This window comes from Ceratotherium simum, chromosome 13, assembly GCF_057802395.1.
Source record: "Ceratotherium simum simum isolate JZ-2026a chromosome 13, ASM5780239v1, whole genome shotgun sequence".
NCBI lineage: Eukaryota > Metazoa > Chordata > Mammalia > Perissodactyla > Rhinocerotidae > Ceratotherium > Ceratotherium simum.
Window position 1 is genome coordinate 23,497,158 of NC_141912.1, and position 19,993 is coordinate 23,517,150.

The following is a 19,993-nucleotide window of genomic DNA, read 5'->3' on the forward strand; positions in this document are numbered from 1 at the left end:
TTGGGGCACTGCCGCCTGTTCTTGATGCCTCACTCAGATGGCTTCCTCTTGGATTTCAGTTATGATTGCTCTTGTTTTATGGCGAGGGGCATTATTTGAGTTCAGTGGCCCGTGTAGCTCTGCTTTTCCACACTCAAGGATTCCAGGCCATGGTGGATTCTCACTTTCTAAACAACCTTTAGATCAGGGTCTCTTAGCCTCAGCACTATTGACATTTTGGACCCAATAATTCTTCATTGTAGGGGGCCGCCTGTGCAATATAGGATGTTTAATAGCATCCCTGGCCTCCACCCACTAGATACGAGCAGCATCACCCCATTTCCCAGTTTTGACGATTAAAAACGTCTCCAGACAGTGTCAGATGTTCTCTGGGTGGCAGAATTGCCCCCAGTTGAGAACTACTGGTTTAGATCAGTGGTTCCCAAAATGTTACAGAGCAGGTGCATACCTAGTCATAGTTAGCTTATAGAGTTATATCTAAGTCTATAAAAACTTACAATTCTATAATATAGCTATGGCTAATTTGCCTAAAAATCTATATGCATTTTAAAATATTTATTTTTGAAATATTTAGATACCTGTATCTATATATAACAAAAATAATTGCACCAAACAGAAGTTTGTCTTGTTTTAAGATACCTAATGTGTTCTATCAGTGGTTTTCTTTTTTTTTTTTTTTTTGTGAGGAGGATCAGCCCTGAGCTAACATCGGTGCTAATCTTCCTCTTTTTGCTGAGGAAGACCGGCTCTGAGCTAACATCTATTGCCAATCCTCCTCCTTTTCTTTTCCCCCAAAGCCCCAGTAGATAGTTGTACGTCATAGTTGCACATCCTTCTAGTTGCTGTATGTGGGACGCGGCCTCAGCATGGCCGGAGAAGCGGTGCGTCTGTGCGCCCCCGGGATCCGAACCCGGGCCGCCAGCAGCGGAGCACACGCACTTAACCGCTAAGCCATGGGGCCGGCCCTATCAGTGGTTTTCAATGTGTTATCCTGAGAACAGCTACATTGGCATCACCTAGGAACTTGTTAGAACTGTGAATTCACAGGGGTCCCATCCAAAACTTCTGAATTGCAAACTCTGGGAGTGGGGCCCAGCAATCTGTTTTAACAAGGCTTTCAGGTGATTTTGATCCACAGTGAAATTTGAGAAACACTGGGTTAGATTTTTAAGTAAGTTCCAATTAGATACCTGTAAAATAAGCCTTCTTGAAAAATAATGATAACCTACCATATACAGAACTTTGAAATCTGCTTAGGAAAACGACTTTTACTAGGCAGGTCGTGCTAGGTGTCTGCTGGTCATATTGGCCCCCTCTGATAGCCTGTCATGTCCATAGCTTCCTTTTGAGGATTTTCTTTAGTCAGCCTCCCTGTGCTTGGTACCTGAAACACCACACCTTGGCCGCAGCTGATTGAACGGGATGGCTGTGCCTGACTCCCAAGGTAAGCATCCGTAGGGCAGCAAACAGCCTGTACCTCACAGCCCTGCCCAACCAACAAGGCTGATCTGTATGGGACAGAGATTCTTCCTCTTAGGAATTAGAGAGAGAGAGAGAAGGAGAGAAAGAGAAAGAGAAATGAGAAGAAAGCAGAAGGCATGAGGCAGTAAAGGCCTTTGTATGGCAGAAGCAGTGAAGAGGCTGTTAATGAGCCAGTTGTGGCAAGAACAGTAGAAGCAGGAGAGGGTGAGAGAGCGCTGGCTGGCTGCTTTGGAAAGGGTGACTCCTAAAGTTGAGTGAATCAAACTATTTAATAGATCTAGGCACAGTATTTTTCAGTTTTCTCCAAGGCCCAGCAGGGCAGCTGCTCATAGAGTTTCTGGTCTTGCTTACTTGCCTCTTTTGCTGACTTGTCTAGGTATCCTCATGTTAGATCATCATTAACTGAGTTAACCTCAATATATGTCTATTCTTTGTCTCCTGGAAGAGCCCAACAAATATATACTTGCATTAGAAGACCAAGTAATCTCTGCAGACAGGTTTCATGGCATGCTTCGTCCTTAAAGGCAGAGATTCTCAGAGAGTCACCTGGGTAGTTCCTGCCCCGTTATTTAAAAACACTGTCCAGCACACTCCGCTGCTGGCGGCCCGGGTTCGGATCCCGGGCGTGCACTGACGCACCGCTTCTCCGGCCATGCTGAGGCTGCGTCCCACATACAGCAACTAGAAGGATGTGCAGCTATGACATACAACTATCTACTGGGGCTTTGGGGGGAAAATAAATAAATAAAATTTAAAAAAAATAAAAAATAAAAAAAATAAAAAATAAAAACACTGTCCATGTGGGAGCCTGGTATGCAGTTGAAGTCAACATTACAAGAAAGAATGGAAGATGGAAGCTGTTCATTTCAGCATGTTATGTTGACTGTCCCAAAAGAAACCTGCATAGGGCATATTTCAGAAAACCTCAGACCTTTCTTCACTTCTTAGATGAGACCAAAGAGGCCAACTCTCTATTGCTTTGACTCAAATAACATTTTCTCTTAACATTTCCCTTTAAGGCCTCTCAGTACCATCTTCTTTTTTTTTTTTTATGAGGAACATTAGCACTGAGCTAACATCCATGCCAATCCTCCCCCCCTTTTTTTTTTGCTGAGGAAGACTGGCCCTGGGCCAACATCTGTGCCCATCTTCCTCCACTTGGACACTGCCACAGCGTGGCCTGACAAGCGGTGCACCGATGCGTGCCCGGGATCCGAACCCAGGCCACCAGCAGCGGAGCGCGGGCACTTAACCACTACGCCACGGGGCCGGCCAGTACCATCTTTTTTGAGGGAAGTGCTAAGAGTTAGAGCCTTAACAAAAACCATTGGCAGTACAGACAGTGGAGTGTTGAAATCAGTCTTGTGAATCATTTGCTAAAAATTCAGTGGGCCTAAACAAATTTCCTTCCAGTTGAATGATTGGCATCGACCCTGTCCAATTTTTAGTGCCTCCCATATCCTTCCAGTCAACTCTTCCTCCCTCTCTTTCTTATTAAAACCTGAAAAAGAATACAAGTAGCTTTGTGCAGCAAATCCATTGGATTCTTTCAAACAAATCACGCTAGAGAGGAAGGAGTGCAGATACAGAATCTTTTACATCGTTGCTCAGATGGTTGGCTGAGTTCCATTAGGGTAATTGATTCTGGGAATGTGGGCCAGTGGTTGTTTTCAAGGCCCCTTAAAAGATCTGGGGCCCGGCCAAGAGCATAATCAGGATTCTCTTATTCTCAAACTAGTATCCTTGAGGAGATTATAAACTCCTGGAGAGTCTGGGACTCTTTTTATTGTACTTTGGTATCAAGCACCCCCTACCCTTAGTAATGATCTTTTCAAGGTATTCACAGAATATTGCCTAGTAAATGATGCAGGCCTGGAGTACAAATCTCAAGCCTTGTTTTCTCAGGGGCCTGGTAAGTCTCTTTACTCAGCAGCCTTATCTGACGTAGCCCATCTTTAATTTAGCTTTGTGCAGGATGCAGGGATCAATAAGAGTGATGCAGCGAGGGAGGGAGAATGGCCAGCTGCAAACACTTGAACTGGACTCTGCTTTGGTCAGAATGATTAGTGCAGTCAAGGAAGCCATTAAGTGCTCCCAGAGTAGTTCATCTGAGCTCTGCTGTTCATTATACCCAGTACCTAATCCAGGAGATTAGAGGATGTTTAAGGAGAAAGGTTGTCACACCTCACTGTTGTGCGACTGCAGTGTTTGTGCCACTGTCTCAGGAATGTGAATCCTTGTGCAAATGAGTTGGCTTTTCTTGTTTCCCTTTCTGCGCAACATTTCAGAGAGAGTGGTTTGTTTCCTGTTCGTGAAGGCTTGGTTTTGTCGTTTACATGGGAGAGAAGTTGGCTGGACTTGCAACTTTTAGCTGGTTCCTGGCCCCTCCTTTGCCGGGAAAGATAGTCTTTCTTTTCATTGAGAGTTGTTTATGTGGATTCAATGAAAAGATTTCTTTTCTTAGGCTTTCAGAGATGACACTTTATTTCTTTTGTGTGATAAATTTATAATGTGTGATTTTATTTTATTGTTTTTAAACAAGTAAAACCGTCACCTAAAGTTTCATCTACGGTTGTTAGAAAAACCAAGAAAGCATCTGATTTCCTATTGGGTTCCATTAGCAACCCATTTTAGCATATAAACCGGAAAAAACCTTGTGTAGCTCTAAGCTTGTGTTTCCCAAACTGGGGAACAGATCCTGCTCCCAAGATATGAAGAGAGGTGCTGGGAGTGAAGTGCTCCATGCCCAAGGACTTGACTCAGCATTTCCCAAACTTGAACATGTTTCTCCTTTTCTCTATTTTCAGAACCTTTAGCATTCTTCCTTTTTTTTTTTTTTGTTTTTTTTTGCTGAGGAAGATTCGCTCAGAGCTAACATCTGCTGCCAGTCTTCCTCTTTTTTTTTTTTGTATGTGAGCCACTGCCACTGCATGGCCACTGACAGGCGAGTGGTGTAGGTCTGTGCCCAGGAATGAACCCAGGCTGCTGGAGCAGAGAGTGCCCAACTTAACCACTAGGCCATTGGGACTGGCACTAGTGTTCTTAATATACATTGTACATTTCATAAGCACCAATTAACATCTCACAGACCAGTGGTCTGAGGAATTAAGAGAAAAGCTGACAACTTATTTATTTCAGTGTTTTATCTTTTACACAAAAGAACTATAAGAATTTGAGTATCCCTTTGGACTCTTGCCATATCTAGTTCTGACGCTTTATGAATTAGCCAATTGGAAAAAAATATGTCAGGAAGACATATTCATCCATCCTGCCTTTAGGAAGATTATTGAAATGTTTCGTTTACCAAATCATTATGGCACACCATCTGTGTGTAAAGGAGCTGTGTTTTGAAGGAAGAAGACAGTGCCTTGAGAATTGACTGGAATAAAGTCAAGGAAGAAGCCCTTTCTCCAGGGATCTCCTCCATTGAGTTTGGTTTGAGAAAAAGAAGTTGGCTTAGATAATTAATCTGCGTATTATAAATGTTTAGGGTAATTTCAGAACACTCAGCTTTAAAAAAATATTGAGAAATGGGGTGGAGGAAGGTTCCTTAAATACATTGATCTCGCTGATTGTGTGTGCTTTATAGTATGACGCTGACTTCCCCACAGTGCTGAGCAGCCCTCACATGTGGGAAGGGCTGTCACACAGAAGAGGACGGAGATTTGTTAACTATGGTTCTGAACTGGGGGCAATGGATAAAAACTACCAGGGACTGAAGATTGTCTTGAAACCCAGAAAAATCTCCTCAGCAGAGCTGTCCAATAATAGAAAGTTCTGATTTGTGTGTGGGGTGGAGGGTGGGGGATTGAGTTCTTTGCAATAAGACAAGTTCAAGTACAGGTTGCTTGACCTCTTAACTAGGATGTCCTAGAGGACATTCAAGTAGGAGAATGCTTCCTTTGATCTAAGATTCCAGCATTCAGAGTTTCCACTGCTCATGCCAAATAATTTATGTTAGAGCACATTAAATGTCACAATGTTACTGTTAAAAACTGAAAACTTCTATTAATGAGGCCAGGACGAAGCAGCTGCTGAGAATCGTTGAGTCGCACACTGCCTGATGGAGTGGCCCTATGTTCTAGGATTGAATACACTTGATCACTTGGATGAGCTTAAAATCAAATTGGGAAGTCTGGCCTTTGGTCCCTGGTTGGTTTGCTGCTTTGAGTTCCAGTAGGGATGTGAGAAGCTCTTTCAAACATGTTTAGCAGGGTTAGATTTTGGCATTTCTAAATCTTCCTCTGAGAAGAATTCTCTCCCTGCTGTGCTGCTGGCAGAAAACAATGGGCATTTGTCGGTCTGTCTAGATGGGGAGAGATTCAGGGGCCTTTAAAGAGCCTTTCTCGTTTTGGGAACTGGGGAATTGGGAGACCTGAGCGTTAGTGCTAATCCTTTTAAAAACGTCCTTAGGTCTGCTCTTTTAGTTAATAGTGTGGAGGTAGAAGAGCCGCCTTCCAGGAACACTGTGAGAGTAAGTGGGAAGTCAAGCTTGTAGTATTTTAGGAGAGAAGGGCCCAGCTAGTTCAGTTAATAACGCTTGAAGAGTTTTCTCCTTTCATTGTCTTCATTTCTTTGCTTTTCAAAAGGTAAGATAATTCACTAGGGTTTTCTTTTTTCCCAGTGAATTGTGGAGCTTCCTCTAAGTATGATCATTGCACTAAGTGACATTAATTTTGTGGAGTCATTAAAACAAGTGGCAAGTTGAGGTGGCGGCTCGTTCGCCCTCTTGTTTCTCTAATGTGGCCCAAGCTGTAAGAATTGTTGCTCTCATTCTCAGCTTGGGACCCTTACATTTTATTTAGTGAGTTGTATCCAATGGAGGCTGCTTGATAATTTCTTATTCTGAAGTTGTTTTTTGTAGGTAGTCCCTGTCGCTTAGCTGATAGCACACAAAATAAAGCAATACAACACTTCTCTCATGGGAGCTTGGAGATCGCTGTCATCCTTTGTGAATATGTAGCCATCCTGTAGGTTACTGGCCTGTAGGACTCCCCGTTGCAGGACTGTTGGGACAATGAGGCCGTGCCTGTCTCTATCACTGACAACATTGTGTGCATTGAGCTGCTATATGCCCTAGCCATTAAAAATTTTTTTTCTACTTTTTAAAAAAAATTATGGTTAAATATACATAACATAAAACTTAGCATTTTAGCATTTTAAGTGTACAATTCATTGGCGTGAAGTATATTCACAGTGCAGCCATCACTACTATCCATTTTTAGAACTTTTTCATCATCCCAAACAGAAACTCTATACCCATTAAACAATAACTCCTCATTCCTCCCACCCCTCTGCCTAGGAAACCACCATCCTACTTTCTGTATCTGTGAATTTGCCTATTTTAGGTACTTCATATAAGTAAAATCATACAATATTTTTCCTATAGTGTCTGGCTTGTTTCACAGAGCATAATGTTTTCAAGGTTTATCCACTTTGTAGCATGTGTTGGAACTTCATTCCTTTTTATGACCGAATAATATTCCATTGTGTGGATATACCACATTTTATTTATCCATTCATCCATTGATGGACACTTGGGTTCTTTCCAACTTTTGGCTCTTGTGAATAATGCTGTGAACATTGATGTACTAGTCCTTGCTTTCAGTTCTTTCAGGTGTATCCCTAGGAGTGAAATTGCTGGATCATAGACTAATTCTATGTTTAACTTTTTGATGGGCCACCAAAATGTTTTCTATAGTGCCCTGGCCATTTTAAAACTGGGCAATAATACCTGTGCTTGTTAAGAAGTGTTCTCAAATATTTATCAATCATTTGGAACTTTAAATTAGAAAAGTAAACAGTGCGTTTGTTAGCACTTTGATTAGGTACTTATATTATGTCGTGGAATTTATTCATCTTCTTTGCAGGTCACTTGTTTGGGTATCTGTTTGTGTTCCCCACTTCTTTAGAAGTTCCTTGACCTGATCTGCATTTTTTCATCTATAGCCACCCTTTTTGTCTTGTATACAGCAATAGTTGTTTTTGATACAATGGTTAGATGTGCAACATATTCTAAAATATCATTTAAAAAAGAGATCAAGAAAAACTGGAGTTATTTCCAGGTTTTGTTTTGCCAAAGTTAAGATCTGATATTATTTGTTAATTTCTCTTGGTTGCAGAATGTGCAGTATGCCTACTCTTAAAAATGTTAAAGAGCGTGGTAAAACAGAAAAGTATTTAGAGATTGGGGAACAGCTTCCATTGGTAGCCGAAATAGTGTGGGAAGAGTATTAATATTCTTGGAGTAGTTCTGTGTCATGTTAGTTCTTAATTTGTTTAGATGCTTCTTTTCCTCTGCCCACTCTGTACGCATCTAAATCTGAAGCTTAAAGCCTTTTTTTGAGAGATGGGGGACAGGTGAAAGGTGGTTTTTGTGGTTGTTTCTTTTGTTTTTTTTTTCCCTCTTTTTTTTTTTTTTTGGTGAGGAAGACTAGCCCTGAGCTAACATCCGTTGCCAGTCTTCCTCTTTTTGCTGAGGAAGATTGGCTGTGGGCTAACATCTGTACCCATCTTCCTCTATTTTATGTGGGACGCCTGCCACAGCATGGCTCGACAAGTGATACGTAGGTCTGCACCCAGGATCCGAACCTGTGAACCCTGGGCTGCCGAAGCGGAGTGCCTGAACTTAACCACTACGCCACCTGGCTGGCGCCATGTTGCTTTTGTTTTTAATAGGCAGTCAGAATTTTCACCTCCTGAGTCGGAATGTTATCCACTTATTTGTAGCAAGCTGGCCTTGTTATGGCAGGTGGCTATGGATGTTGGCATTTAGACACCAGTAAGACCTTAAATGAGATAACCATCCATTTGCACTCAGGCTAAAAAAATGGCTGTGTGTGGGTTAAGCTACATATTTAACTCTGATGTAAAAATGATATTTTAACAAAAGTAGCAGTAGCACAAAAGCACTGCTTTTGTGATTTTAGCTTCCCTGAGCGCTTATTTCTAGTCTCTTTTGGTGGTTAACTGTTGTCCGTGGCTGAGCCAAACTATATTTTTGCAGGAATTAAGCTTAAAATAAGCAGTTTGAGGTTGTAGATAGCTGCGGAGTGTGATAGAACTTGGAGCAACGCAGTTTCCAACAGTAGCCCTTTCTCGCTGTGGCTGAGAAGGCTTTTATTTGCAGGATTTCACATGAGGTTCTATGGGACAGGCTGTTGTACCACTTTTTCTTTGTGAAATAGGAAAAAATAATGTTATTCTCTCTTTAAAAAAAATCCTTTAGTTTATAATTATCAAGGGTATTGGAATCTGGATTATCTTGGAAGGTAGAAGGTCAGTTAATAAAAATGAAGTCCTTTTCCTTCTTCGGGTGGTTAACCTCAGGCTGCTCCTGAGAAAGCCCATGTAGTCATCATCATAGAGTTCATTATTAATTCAGCAAATACTCCTGGAGCCTCTGCTGCACAACTGGCCTGGGGCTAGAAGCCAGGGATAAAGCAGAGTGAGACAAATTCTACTCCTGCCTCCTGCAACTTAGACCAGTTCCCAGGTTTCCCCCTAGATCTCTCTCTCTTTTTAAACTGCTTTAATTATAAATATAATTCATATACCATGCAATGCACTGAGTTAAAGTGTACAACTCAGTGCCTGTTAGCATCCTGACAGAGTTGTGCGTCCGTCACCACAACCGATTTTAGAATCTTTTTATTACCCCCAAAAGAAACCCCATACCCTTTAGCCCTCACTTCGAATCCTCCCATCTCCCTCAGCCCCTGGCAACCACTAATCTACTTTCTGTCTCAATGGATTGGCCTATTCTGGATATTTCATATAAAAGGAATTATATGTGACCTTTTGTGTCTGGCTTATTTCATTTAACATAATGTTTTCAAGGTTCATCTGTGTTGTAGCATGTATTGGAACTTCATTTTTATGGCTGAATAGTATTCTATTATATGGATATACCACATTTTGTTTATCCATTGATCCATCGATGGATATTTGGGTTATTTCTACCTTTTGGCTATTGTGAGTAATGCTGCTCTGAACATGCGTGTACAAGTTCTTGCAAGGACATGTGTGTTCAGTTCACTTGGATCCCTTAAATCTCCTGCCCATCCCACAGATCCAGGCCATTACATCACAGAATAATGTAGAAGGGTCAGATATTATGGGAGCAAAAAGAAGGGACATGTAGCCCTAATTTGAGAGGTAAGGAAGGCTTCCTCTGAGGATACGATATCCAAGCTGAGACTTGAAAGGACAAATAAAAAAGTTTTTGAAACTGTAGGTCATGACCCATTAGTTGGTTGTGAAATCAGTTTAGTGAATCATGGCTAGCATTTTTAAGAGCTGAACTGAAATAGAGTAGTAGATATCAGAGAGCATCCCATGTGGTAAGGGTAAGTATTGCGTAAAATTAATTTTTGTTAGCTACATGTGAGCGTATAGTGAATTGTAGTGTAAATGTATTCTGTACTGTAGGTTATAGTCAGGAAAGTGTACAAGCCACTGCTCTAGGGATTTTGAAAAGGGGATTAGATTATCAATCTGGAGGTTTAAATATAGTCCTACTGGAAGATGGAGAGAAGGAGCTAAGAGGATAACCTAGAAATCTGAAGATCCTTTGAAAGCTTAAAGTCTTTGATGTTTATCCTTTTAAAATTATTTATTTATTCAGCAAATATTAAAAATCTACCATGTGCCTGGACGGTCCTAGGTTCTGGGGCAGACCATAAGGAAGATTTATATGATCCCTGTTCTTTTGGATTTTAGAATCTGGCAGGAGAGATGTACAAGAAGCAGTCACAATGACTGCTGGTATAACACGGCAGATTGAACACACGACTATCTCTAGTTCTTCATAACACCTCCAAAATGAGAAAGCAAAGGGATAAAAAAAGAATTAGGCCCCACAAAGATAGGAGGGTAGGAGGGGAGACCATAGTAGCTAAGAGCCATCACCAGATTTTTGGAAGGAGGGGATTACTGACTTGGTAGAGCAGAGGCAACTGGACTCTGAGGGTCTCAGAGAGGGATGCCAATGAGAATTGAGCCAGTTAGCCTGATGGAGCCCCAGCAAGGCCCAGGATTTGGAAGCCCCAGGTCCTGCACCAGTGGCTATAGGATATGGAGCTGAAAAGAAGTGCATTAGATGAAGGTCTATAGAGGCTGTTAAACCCAGTCCCCACCCCCCACCCATCAGATTCAGGTGACTGCCCCTCCTCTCATCCTAAAGGAGATGCCAAGGTTATATAGTAAAGCTGTAAATCATTAGCCATCAAACCCCACACACACACACACACACCTGCGATAAGACACACCCATCAGAAACAATGGCACACTTAGGCAATGATTCTCAAATGGGTTTGGGAAGGAGGAATAGGGGAAAGAAACCAAACCGCTATGGGTTTGTCATAATCTCAGAGGGGCAGGGGATGTGTAGTGTGAAAAGTTGCCTCCAAGGTAATTCTGAAGACACTACCCTCCCACCCCACCCTTGCTTCCCAGTCACTGATTTTGTTTTGTGAGCCATTGGCTGCCTTTCAAGCTACTGGTGCATTATTTTCCTCTTGGTCAATAAGAGTAGTTTGAATATCCATGGCATATACTGTGTGCCTAGCCATGTGCCCTGTTTTGTGGGAGGCAATAACAATAATAACAACAAAAAATTGTCCCATGCCCATAGAACTTAAAATCAAGTTATTAGTGATGATATAAATTCTAAAAGTTACATACTTTAAAAATAAGAAGACATTTTGTTAAGGTGAAGGGTAAAAGCTTTTTTCTCTTTCCCATCCTGTCTATACCTCCTCCCACCCCCTTTCATTTTGGGTGTGACCAAATAAATTTCAAAACACCAAAGATTTATAATGCCCCTTATAGCAGCCTTACCAAAGGTGGGGCTTCCTGGCTGGAATAAACTTACTGTAATTTTGTTTGACTGCTTTAGAGCAAGAGTATACATTATTCTCCAAGACGGGAGACCTGAGAGCTCTTCAGGGGTTACGATACCAAGGATGATTTCCAAAGTTTACGTGTCCTTCCTCTTATTCCACCAGTTTTTTTTTCTCCTGGGAAAATAGCCAGGATGATTGTGAAACATAAGCTTTTAAAAAGACAAAACTTCATGAATGTAAGAATGTCAACTGAGGGCCACACCCATAATGTGGAATTTTAATTCCTACCACATTTTTTTTTCTTAAATGTGTGATAAGTCTTTAATTGAGGATACTTACTTGCTGTGGAGATTAACATTCCGATGTGGACATTTCATTTATTTGGAGTTTATATTTTTGGGGGAAGCTCATTCAGTCTTATTATTGGGATAGCTTTTGGAATTCCCACCCTCCCCCCCTTTCAAATTACCTTAATCGTCTTTTCCCTAAGAAATTACTGAAGACAGGTGTTTGAAATGTTGCCAGGTTTAAGGACATTTGCATTATTTAAGGAAACAGCTGGCAGATCTCTATAATGTCCCACCTCTGTTCGTGCCAGTGCTTGAAATTTCCTTTGCATGACTCAGTAAAAAAAGGCCGGGGAGGGGAATCAGTGGGGAGGAGAAGAAATCCTCGCTTCCCTTTCCGAGCTGCAAAGGGCTTTTATGAAGGTTTTCATTTAATTGCGCTTGCTTCCTCGGTGGATCGCAGGATGTGATGCCCTTAAAGACATGGGCCCGCAGGAACTCTGCATAAGATTGAATATGACCTGGGCTTGCCTGCTACATTTTTAGTTTGAAAATAATTTGTCCTTTTCGTTTAGTGAACATAGTTATCTTCCTAAGTGTGGGAATGATTAATTTGAGAGAAAACAGACTGTACTTAGATTTGCAAAATGGGTGACCTGAATATATGCCCAGAAGGAGAGAAGGATCCGTTCCTCCCCCCACCCTTCCTGTGCCAGCGCTGCAGGCGCCCGGGGGGATGGCCTTCCTCTGGGGGACTAGGGATTGCTGCCCTCCCCCCCTCCCCCCCCCCCCCCCCCGCCCGCTTGCCCACATGGACTGCCTTGTTGCCCTGGGGCTCTTTTTTCCCTGGTCAAGTGGCTTCCCTAATCATTTTATGTTTTTAGTGCCAGTGTGCAGTCGGGTCTCCAAGGCTGCAGATATAGTGGATGGAAAGATGTGGGGGTGAGGGCCTAAAATCCATCTGGATGGACGATGTTTAGAATCAGAAAGGCTCAGCGGGCGAGTGGTGCAGCTTGCCGATGAAGGGCAGGGCTCGGTGCCCAGGGTCCCACAGCTAACGAGTTAGCAGTCAGGCAAAGAGTTGAGGACAAAGACCCGCTTGTATGCAATAATAGTGCCAGCATTTCTAAGATCTTTAGATGTTTACCCAGGGAAAGCAATTTTTTTTTAAGTTATTTGGGAGAAACCAGAAGTATATTTTTTTAAAAAAATAGACACCTGGACCTTTCAAATACATGTGTTTTAGGGTACACTCATCTGGAGGTTGGCCAGTTCCTTCTCTGACGTCTTGCCTTTCAATGATTTCTTTCACTTCTTGGAATGGGCACGAGAAACCAAAGGATGTAAAACATACAATGAATTTTGCTAAAAACTAGGCCCCAGCGAAACTTTGGAGAGGAAGAGATAGTGAAAATTACTGAGTCCATTGAGATTTTAAAATTATGTTTTCAGTTATTCTCTGTTTTCCTTTCAGGTTCTAATTACAGTGGTTCAGACATTTGAACATAGGGAAAAATATGTGAGATAGAAGGACATAAAGAATCCTAGAGGAAGTCTAAACTGTTAGGCAAGTCTTTTTCTGCCCGAATTTTAAAGCTAGCTTATATATTTTGTAATGTTTCTATGTATGTATTCACAATTATAGTCAACCTAATTTTTGCCACCCCTACTTGACAATATCTCTGGTATATCCGTGTTGTTTTCCAGTATGTCCAACTGTTTCCTTAAAGGAACCTTCTCCGTCTTCCTTATAGGTATTTACCAAAGGCGAGCATATACTTGGCTTTATTGCAGGTACTGGCTCTGATACAGACGGATGTACTATATGTAAATGTCCCAAAATAACTTTTAGTTTTATGATGGTTAGATTTCGCCTACATATTTAAGGTATTGCTGTATGAACTGATTTGCTTTCGAGTCAGAAAAATAGCAGCATGGTCTTAAGGGGACTGGATTTTCACTGAATCATAGAATGTTATAGAGGGAATGGTATGTCAGAGGTGGTGTGTGCCACTGCTTTGTTGAATGGAGAAAAATGAAAAATAATATTAGCTCCCATTTATTAAAGGCTTCCTATATGTCAGTACTATATGCAGTAACTATTTTAATCCTCTCAGTAACTATGACGTGCGTCCTATTATTATCTCCATTTTACAGATGAGTAAATTGAAGCTAGAGACTTTAGATGGACTCCCAAGTTTGCAGAGTGAGAGGCAGAATGTGGACGAGGCCATGTCTCAGTGCTCATTTTCCCTGCATGAAGGAAAATTTCCTAGACTACCCTGTTTAATCCTAGGAATCCTGGGTGTAGTGAGGTTTCCTCCTACACACCACTTCTAGCCTTGGCTTTGATCCTTCTCCTCATTCATGGCTCCCTGTGCGAGGACGATAGGCACTCCTCAGATATAAACATCCCCCTCACAGACACAGCAGGTTGCACACTGTTGCCCCCTCCACTGTTCACCCTAAGGGCTCCCCAAATACTCTGTGGTGGAGTGTGCTAGACTAGGGCACTGGCTCTCCCACAGCCTTCTCCACACATACCACTTCCTTCCTTTTTCCCCTCTAGCCCCCCCCCCCTGCCGTGTGTGTGTGTGTGTGTGTGTGTGTGTGTGTGTGTGTGTGTGTGTGTGTGTGTGTGTGTGTTTGTTTCCCTCAAAGCAGATTAGTCAATTCCATCTCAGGTAATCTCTTATTCTCTCTGTGACGAAATGCATTCTTAGTTTCACACCTTTGTCAAACAAATGAAGTACCCTTTCCCGTAAACTGGGGATCTGATTCATCAATATTCTAAGGTTAGTTTTCCTTTCACTGTGCTCACTCAGAATTAGATACAACAGAATTAATAGAAAAGAAACAAACAGACACTATCTAGCCCCTTGCTACTCATATTGGGGTCCGTGGACCAGCATCATTGGCATCACTCAGACTCAGCCCCTCCCAGACATACAGAACTGGAGCCTGCATTCTAACAAGATCCTTAGGTGTTTATATGCACATAACATTTAAGAAACACTGTGAGTCTGCTCTACTTCATTTCTTTCCTTTTTTTTAAAGGCTGAGTGTTAAGACTTGGTCACAGCTGAAAGCCTTCAATGTCATTATTAGTAGTGATGCTGGCACTGATGAGGTTTGTGGATGACATTAAATTGAGAAATGTTTCTTGACATAAGCTGGGAAATGCTTCTAACAACCAGAAAGATAGAATTGAGAGTAGACTTAATTAATTAGTGAAGTGATTACTCTATACCAGGTTAAAATTCTACAGGGAGCACTGGCTGCCCAGCAAAGTGTCATGTAGAGTAAGGAATGGGCCCCCATACAACTCAGGCTGTTTGCATTAGTCAAGAAAGGCCATCCTTGCAGTCCTCCGGCCTGGTGGACAGCCTGTCCCCCAGGGACTGACAGCCTCTCAGTTTTGAATCATCTTAATGATTCTGGGTGAGATGGTTCATGTTCCATTGGGCTAATTATTACATCCTTATCATGGCCCTACCCTTGAATCAAGTTAGGTTACTAGAAAACTGCACCTGGAGGTGTGTTACTCGTGTTCTAGGGTGGTTTTCTAGAGGAAAGATTTATCAGTAGGCCCTTAGTTTTTAATCAGAAAGTTGACCCAAGGGGGAAGGTTTGAGGACTGTTTCTACAATGTAAAAACTAAAAACTCATTGAGAACACTGATCACTTTATTTCTTCTGTAATGCGTATTGTCCTTGGGACAAGCTCCTCTGGAAGTTGAATTACCAACTTTTTTTAAATAGTAGATAATGAGTGCCATAACTGGTAATATTATTTTCATATTCTTGTTTTCTGAGAAGCTCTTAAGTTTTGATGACTGTGTAATAGAAGCTCCCCTTTCCTAGGGCTTCTAAATCTCCTTCCATCTTTTCTTCCTTCTACTTCTTGTTTAATAATTTGTTTTTTAGACTCTGCATTTTATTTTGTCACCTCAAATTCCTTTTAGAAGTAGTGAGGGAATAAGTATTAACTTAGTATAACTAAAAAAAAAAAAGAAAAGAAAAAGAAATCCGGAAGCATAAGTTTTGTTTCTCTCTATGAACTCTGCCTTGCTTGAGCATTGTCTATATGCCGGTCTCTGGGCTTGGGATGTGTCAGACCAAGCAGTCTCTAATTTTGTTCTGTTGGAACTGAGGAGCTGTGGAGGTTATGGGCAGGAGAAAAGAGGTCGGCGCGGGGAGATTGCTCTGGCAGCTGTGTGCACAGTGGGTTGGAAGGGGAGCAGCGGTCTGGGTGGTCTCAGACTAGAGCATCTGCAGTGAAATTGGAAAGGAGAGAAGGGGCCATCTGAAAGACCTCTGGGGACTAAACTGATCTGGGCTACTTAGGTTAGGTGCAGAGAGTAAGGAAAAGGGAAGAATCTGTGTGACCCTGATTATCAGGCCTTGAGAAAAATCTTCTTCAAATATGGTGTTCTTTTCTCATATCTAGGGAACCTGATAAACTAAGCCTTGGGCCAGCAGTGTTTTTTTCTTTTTTAATCCCTTCTGAGCTGTTTGTCATATATCCCACTGTGGGAAATGAGAAGTGGCTGCAAGACACCTAACCTTTTCTTGTTCCCTTTGTTCTGCCCCTTACCTCAAGTCCTCCATCACTAGGGGGTGGAGTGGATTGAGCTTCCTAAGCAAGACCTCTCTCACTTTTTGAGAGCCCCCTTTGCTAATACAACTCCTTGCCCCACAGTTTTGTCTTGGGTGTGAAGCACGAGGAGGTGTTTATACGAGGCAGCCACCCAGGACACCCTGCCTGGGAGCCATGTTCCCTTTGCTGTGGAGAAGCTCCTGGGAGTTCAGTTAAGCAGGCAGAGTTAATAACAGATGGCTGTCCTGGAGGGCCCGGATGTCAGCCCAGCCTTGTGGCCCAGAAAACCCAGTCCCTGCTCCTGAAGGATATTGTTTTCCTGAGTATGTGAGGCGCCCAACAGGGACACGGGGGCCGTCAGAGAAAGTTGAAATGCTACTCCTTTTGACCTGAAGTGGGATCTTGACACACCCCATACTTAGTAAAGCCTTACTCAGTGAATACCAAAATTTGAAAATTGTGTTTACCTGAGGCTGGACTCCTTGACTCCTATTGGCTCTTTGTTCATGAATTAGGTTCTTTAATGTAGATATAGCGAGGTAAATCAAATGGGAAAGAGTTGCTGTGTTTAAAACAGCTAAGGACAGACTCCTTTTCAAGGGTCCTGCTCTAGTCCTACAGAAGCCTTAGCTTACGTGAAGAGTGAACTAATTAGACTAATTGTGAATCATTCTGATTTTTTTTTTTTTGTGGGGAGATCAGCCCTGTGCTGACATCTGCCAATCCTCCTCTTTTTTTGCAGAGGAAGACTGGCCCTGGGCTAACATCTGTTGCCAATCTTCCTCTTCTTCTTTTTTCTCCCCAAAGCCACAGTATATAGTTGTGTGTCATAGGTGTAGAGTTGTAGCTCTTCTGTATGGGACACGGCCTCTGCATGGCTTGATGAGTGGTGAGTAAGTAGGTCCTTGCCCAGGATCTGAACTGACGGGTGAACCCTGGGCCTTGGGCCGCTGAAGGAGAATGTATGAACTTAACCACTAGGCCACCAGACCAGCCCTGAAATAACTTCTTATAATTCATACTTAAAAAAAAGTTTAGATAAGGTTTTGCTGTGTATAGTAGTATGCATACTTCTAATCTATGCCTTTTAACGTTAAAAGTTATGCTAATTTCAAGAGCTAGATTTCCTTAAAAGGCAGAGTCAGTAAGTCTGATAGCAGCTAATTAAGGGAAGGTGAAGTCCTTTCTGTAGAGGGAGGTGCACGCAGAGTTTAGCCTGTATTTTTCAGACTAACTTTCCTAATCCAGAGTCCATTAACCTCTTGGAATGTATGTGCTAACTTAATCTACATTCATTTTTCTGGGGCCCATAGCGATAATTTTATTAGATTTTCAAAGGAGGAGATAGCCCGCTTAAAAACTGGGAATCTCTGCAAAATGTTTTCTTTAATGGGATAAGATCGCTGTGGATTTGAGACATATTGAATCTCTGCATATATTTGCCTCTTAAAAAAGATTGTTATGGAGGGCCAGCCCCGTGGCTTAGCAGTTAAGTGCACGCTCTCTGCTGCTGGCGGCCTGGGTTCGGATCCTGGGCGCGCACTGACGCACCGCTTGTCCGGCCATGCTGAGGCCGCGTCCCACCTACAGCAACCAGTTGCACATAGATGTGCAACTATGATATACATCTATCTACTGGGGCTTTGGGGAGAAAAAGGGGAAAAAAAAGGAGGAGGATTGGCAATAGATGTTAGCTCAGGGCTGGTCTTCCTCAGCAAAAAGAGGAGGATTAGCATGGATGTTAGCTCAGGGCTGATCTTCCTCACACACCAAAAAAAAAAAAAAAGATTGTTATGGCTCTCTGAGAGTGGGTTAGTTAAGTCCTGTTTTACCTTGCATATCTATCAGCAAACCCATCTGCGCATGTTATGTTCAGACACTCGTCAAAGAAGATGAATCAATGAGGTTTCATCAATGAACACAGGCAGTCTTACTTCAAAGACCGAAAATGTACCTGGAGTATGGTGTTATTTCTACTGCACTTATAACGTTGTTTCTGAAGAGAAGAAGCATTCCTATTAATAGGTAAAATGGGACCATATATTCCCCCTCCTCCTCTCCTTCCTGCCCATCCCTCTCCATGGTTAGAGGCAGGTTTTGGAGGAGGGATGGGCACCACTGGGGGATTTCTAGTGGGGTTAGAGAAAGCAATACTTTGTTAATTTGCTGCATCTACATAAGCAAAGATACTTCCCTAAATTACAGAGGAGGGCGTCCTTTTGTGTGTGTGTGTTTTAGGATTGCAATTTCCCAAGTTTACTCATTTGCATGTGCAGCTGAACACTGATACAGTGGACACTTCAGAGGATAAGGAAGATAACTGTCACTGAAATGCCATGGTTTACCTTTGTTCTGATTAAAATAGAAAACAAATAATGTTAATAGCTAATAGATATTTGGTGCTTACCATTTACCAGAACTGTTTCTAAGCTTTTTACACGTAACTCATTTGATCCACCCAACAAATTACATGGTTTGAATAGGCCTTGTTCAGAAATGAAAGGGAAACAAGGCTGTGTAGTCCATAATCTCTTCCAGCCTGCAGGCTGGTCGGATGTTTGAGATAACATTTCTGCCGTGACAGGGTGTTCTTGGTTGAAGTAGTAGAGAGTTAGCTGAAGGCAGCCTCCCAGCTTCTCAAGAGTGTGGGTGGGAGGGGTGTGCGCTGCCTCTTTCAAAGACTCTAAGGAATGGGAGGAACCTTAAAGATCATCTAGACCTTTCTGTGCTACGCTATCTGCCTCTCCCCCCACCCCCCCAACACACACATTCCACATTCTATGCACATTGGTTGCCTGGCTTCTGCTTGAGGCTCACAACTCTCTTTTCTTTAAATGTCCAGAACTGAAATTACTCCTTCAGGGGAGGATTACAGCACTTTGTTGCGTATAGTCTACTAGTTGGTCAACAAAAACATAGTTGTTTAATATTTTCTGCCTTTGCTGAGCACGCACCTACTGGGTTGCAGGAAGGTTCTGTGGCAAAAAAAGAAAAAGATTTTTGTACTTGATTTGTTCCCAGACTCACTGGGGAGACAGATCTAGGAGTTCTAGTGGTGAGATAAGAGCACTGCTAGAGGCCACACAGAGTGTTTGAGAACTTTCAGGCGCGTCCGATTCAGCCTTGATTCAGGGGAAGGTGGCATTTGTAGGAATGAGTAAATTGATGGTAAATGCATACTGTTATTGTAAACCTCAGGAATGTTACAGCCTGTAATACTTTATGCAAATAGGAAAGATTAAAGTGATTTTCCAAATAAAAGACAAAAATACCTTCTACAAATGGACTTAACTGCATTAACCGAACACAACATATATATGGAATATATTACATATTAGTCTGGAAAAGAAATTTAAGTATTTGATACTGTTTTGAGCCTTTCATTTCTTTCAGTTAATTTTAAAGAAATCCAATGCTTTTATGCAAAAGAATAAATAGGGTGATTGTTAAAGTGGTCTAGATTAAACACACACACATACACACACACACACTGTTTAGGTGTGTGCATGCCAGTGAATGCTGCACGTAATTTTCAGCATTCTCCCCTGCTGTGGAGATTCTAGATCATGAGTTGAAGTACTTACAATCTATAGATAATTTCTGTAATTGTCAGAGTATATTCTAGAACAGTTAGGACACTTATGAGGAAGAATCACGAAATAGATGAAAAATATTTTTCAGGCTTGGCCAATGAGGATATTGGAATACAACAGATGAGAATTGTGTCTGACGGCTTCCGCTGGCACGGAGAAGCTGTAAGAACACCACTGGCTTCTCTGT

General features: G+C 42.1%; 1 protein-coding gene across 4 annotated transcripts in view; it reads left to right on the forward strand.

Moving 5' to 3' along the window:
* Nucleotides 1–19,993, forward strand: part of CARMIL1 (capping protein regulator and myosin 1 linker 1) — a 326,380-nt gene that overhangs the window by 23,204 nt on the left and 283,183 nt on the right. The gene's annotated exons all lie outside the window — the stretch shown is intronic.